General features: G+C 34.9%; 1 pseudogene across 1 annotated transcript; it reads right to left on the bottom strand.

Moving 5' to 3' along the window:
- Window positions 1-922: 922 nt before the first annotated feature.
- LOC308557515 (cilia- and flagella-associated protein 300 pseudogene) lies at window positions 923-1451 on the bottom strand (annotated as a pseudogene). The gene has a single exon. The product of its transcript is annotated as a cilia- and flagella-associated protein 300 pseudogene (transcript).
- Between the last annotated feature and the right edge of the window lie 3258 nt (window positions 1452-4709).

The following is a 4709-nucleotide window of genomic DNA, read 5'->3' as shown; positions in this document are numbered from 1 at the left end:
TTTCCAGGTTTGACCGACAGGCACCTTCCTTACATCACCCTGACTTCAATGCACAAGCGTCCATCTCCCCGTTATCTGCAGGGAATGGACCGGTGGTTCCCTGGGGCATGTGAAATCGCAGCTTCCTAGTGAAGCTGCCCAAATGATCATGCTTATAACGTCTGGCCTCCTTTTTGCTTCTTTCTTATTGTTAATAACTAGCTAATTACAACAGTAACATAACGAGGAGAGTTATAGAAATGTTCCTTCCTTTCTTTTCATTGTGTCATTGTTCTCAAATGTAAATATACATCTGCAAGAATTTTTATTTAAATTGATACATTCAGTTAAAATTTCAAAGTCTGCTAAGTATGTATTTAACAACTTCTTATTTAGAAAATATGATATGCCATTGGTAAAACTAAAGAAAATGGACTTAAAATTTAGTGGAATAATAAAAAGATTTTTTTTTTCTTTTCACAGTGCTTGATATGTAAATAAGCAATGAAGAAATATAAATAAAACTAAAATTTAAAAAGCTAACAATTCATATAAATGATTAGTGGTAGAGATATTTACTTTCCTGCCACAATTTCAATCCAGAATTAATTAGCTTCTAAAATAAAATACATGGAAAATTGAGGACTCACTTGAATCTTAATGCAAAAAAATGGAAACTAATTTTTAGTTCTTTGTAACTTTTTGTAAAAATTCTATGAATATGTTGGTATAGATTATGTTAGGGAATAGAATTTGGTTCCTATGCTAGTTTTCCAGACAAATTTAAAGGAAGGCATCTTGGCATGTGTTTGCTTCTGTTCTAAGTGGGGTCTTTACATTTTACTTAGATTAACTTTCAAAGTAATTTTTATCTATAAATTAGTATTAAAATAAAAAATGGTAAATAAAAAATAGCAAATATAGATAACCTGAAAGATTATTGTTAAGACATTTCCCCCACACTGTAACAGTGGTATAAAATATGAACATGAGACTTGATAGGATCCACAGTAAAGTAAGAAAATGTCTGTTCATGACTCTCAGTTGAAGGGTAGCACACACCAACAGAATCATATGCTGTAACTTTAAAGATGGAAAAGGTTAATTTGTATTTTCTTGGTCTGAGAATTCTTTCCATCCTTAGAGATAAACTTTGTTGTTACCAGACATGGATTAAGCACATCTTCACATTGACAAAGTGTTCCACCAAGGCAAAAACGTTTGAAAAGACAAAACAGGAACTCTTGTCTATCTGAATACATGAACACTTCATTTTTTTCTGAGTCTTCCACTAGTAAAACTTTCCATAACTCATCAGAAATAAGAAAGGGATCACAAAAAGAATCTAAACATTTAACAATATGTCCATTGCCTTGTACAATATCTTCATTATATAATGGAGTAAAAAATGACATTAAAAAGTGTGTGCAAGGAACTCTTATAACTTCAATTTTTTTCACTTCGGTTCCATAGTAAAATCATCCTGCTCATAGACCTAAACCTTCTGGTCAACCTGAATGCCTATGCCTTGATTCTGAGCAGCGTGGACCACTGGCAGAGCTGGCTGGTGGAAAAATATAAAGTGATTCTTGATGGTAAGGTAATTAATGCATGAGACTAAATATCCACGGAAGGCCTAGATGCTGTTCTATAGAGGCTTTTAAAAAAAGTAATTTGTGTCATTTGCCTAGAATGGTTTAGAAAATGTAAACCAAAAAATTTGTGAAGGGAAAAAAAGTAGATAAGAAAGACAGAAATAAGAATTCATCTATTTTAATATAATCACAAAAGACACATATTATATGATTTTACTTATTTGAAATATTTAGAATAAGCAATTCCACAGAGACAAAATAGTTAATGGTTGCTTAGTAGTGGAGAGAGGAGAGGGGAGGGGAGATGGGGATTGACTGCTTAGTGGAGTTTCTTTTAGGGTAGGTAAAAATGGTTTAAAATTAGATTGTGGTGATGGATACACAACAATGTGAATATATTTTAAAACACTGAATTGTGTATTTTAAGTGGGTGAAATTTTTATGGTAATTTATATATTTTATAGAGAATACCAGGCATTTTAAAACATGTCTGGTATTCTCTATAAAACATATAAATAGACTAAAAAATTTTATGTTTTTTATAAGATTTAAAAATATAGATATCTAAGTTATTCCCTGTACTTGGAACTTCTATTTCTAACGGAGCCTGTTGACTGTCAGAACACAAGTCAAAATTGATATATTAAAACAAATCCCTGTAAAACAAATCCCTGTTCATTTCCAAATTAACATGGAATATTCCTCAAGTCACAGAGTGAGAACATGGAAATGATATTTAACACAAAAATATCTTAAGTGATGTTTTGGTGTAGTCATTTCTGCATTGTAACCAGGCAACAAATGTTTTGCAGTAAAACTCATGCGAAAGTTACTTGTAATGCAACTTTCAGGAAGAGGAGAGATATAAAGGAATCAAGAATGCAAACTAACAGTCAAACATTATGAACCAGTCTTGCACAATACCATAAAGTAGACACCCAACATATGTAGATGACTTCGGCTTTGGGGATGAGTTTAATCTCATAAACGACACAGCCTTTCTTGGATTCTATAAGCAACATGAGCATCCTTCTCACAGAATGTCGGTGAATGAAAGAAACACTGAAGTCTAATGACAATGTTTATAGATAAGAAAATAATGATTTAACCACTAAAGATGGAAGAAACTATAAAATTCGGAGAGCTAGATCTTGAAAAGGTTTAGAGGAAAGTCAAAGGTTCCTGGTTACTTGTCTGATTATCTTTCCGTCGATCTCATGCTGCATTATTTGTTAAGTCCATTGGGCGAAAAGGAATGTAACTAAACCTTAGTATAACTTCAGAATTGACCCTGTCAGCTATTTTTTCATTGCGTGCAGCTGCTTAAATGTATTGTCTTCAGCAAAAAGCAATGTAAGTAATTGCATAGCATAAAAGTAAATGTTAAATTATAATTAAATTATTCTGCAAACCTATCACACTAAGTTTATGGCCATTTCATCATATTGCAACAGCACGCAGAACAACAATTAGAGAGAAAGAAACGTTCTAAATTGAGATCTCAACTTTTGGAGAACTCGTCTCCTTGAAGGCATCTCTCACATTGTTTATGTCATTACTTTTCATTTCAGTTTTTCAACTGTCAGCTTTTCTTTTATACATACATTTAATGTGATTCTTTTTCTTTGAACAGATAGCCAAACCCTGGAAGATTCCAAATTAAAGGCCTCTTAGTTTGACTTAGTACAGAAATGTCCTGGTTTATTATTCAAGGTTTACCCGATGCTGCTGTTTCTCTCCGACTTTGCAATCATTTATTAGCTTTTCCTGAGGACAATCCTGTCATTTTTAGTAGAGGTTCATTTGACAGAGGCGAACACAGACCTTAATTGAGAAAATTATACTGACTGAGGTGGCAGAATAAGGTTAGCTGGGAGTCCAGAATATTGTCCAAGGTCACGTTAGCACAGTTTCCTATTTTCTCTCATCTCTCTGGTCTTCAGCAGAGAAACACAGCTATTCATTTTGAAAACCCCCTTTCCCCCCAACTGTTTTTCTCAGAGCCCCAACTTCCCACAGGAGCCAACACTGCTTATTTAGTGTTTTTTACTTACCCTAAATCAATCTGTGCAAGATACACAAACATGTGACAGCCATACCAATTACCTGACAGTGTCAGTGTGTACATGTGTGCAAGTGAGGGGGTGACTTATCCAAAATAGAGGTGCTAAGACAAATAAGATGCAGTTCCTATCCTTACAAAGCTCAAAGCCTACTGGGAAACAGAAGAATCTGACAATAAGCCGCAATTATGTATTTTAGAAACCCAAACACAACAATGTGAAATCTCAGTGCCATTGAAGTGTCCAGGATGTTCATGAGAGTTCCCAGAGGAGGACAGCCCAGAATTCAGTGACACCTTCGAGAGGAAGGGCCGTGGCTGTTCAGCTTTAGACTGGCGTGTTCTGTGAGTGAAAACTGTGGGAAGGGAACAGCTCCGACTCAGTTTCTCCACATGTCTCTCTCTCTCCCTTCCTTCTGAGCACTAGCACTATGAAGAGGTGAGGGAACACAAGAGAAATACTAGGCATACTCTGCCAACCTGAATTATTAAGATAACTGATAAGATTCTCAGTCGATCACTACTGACTGCAGGAAGACAAATGACTTCTCTCTCCATAACAATGAATAGAATGATAAAATAAGTGCTAGGGATATAGGACATATGGACGGCTCAGCATAGTGCCAGACATGGAGTAACTGCTTAAGGAATATTAGCTACTTTTAGTTCCTTTGGTATCTCAACTAACCATGTAAATAGCTGTTTTGTGCCACCATAATAGAATGAGCAGAAGGAGAGAAAAAGGAGGAAAACAATTAGAAAGTGTTGGCACTGATGTTTCAAGTGGAAAAAATAACTTGTACGCACACACAAATACTTTCTAGGTAATTGATACGGCTGTCATAATTTTGTATACTTGCAGAGATCTATTTGGATTAAGTAAACTCCTTACAACAATGAAACAGGTAGGTAGGTAGACATCTCCACTTTACAACTAAGAAAAATAAGGTTCAAAGAAGTTTAAGTAATTTTACCAGGTCACATAGCTCGTAAAAGGTAGCACCAGGACTGGATCATTTCTCCAAACTCCACTCTCGTTGTTTTTATAGTCTGTTCCCAAATTCAGAAATCAA

Source organism: Miniopterus schreibersii, assembly GCF_964146895.1.
Source record: "Miniopterus schreibersii genome assembly, chromosome: 5".
Classification (NCBI taxonomy): Eukaryota; Metazoa; Chordata; class Mammalia; order Chiroptera; family Miniopteridae; genus Miniopterus; species Miniopterus schreibersii.
Note: the sequence above shows the minus strand (reverse complement) of the source record. Positions and strands in the feature narration are given on the sequence as shown.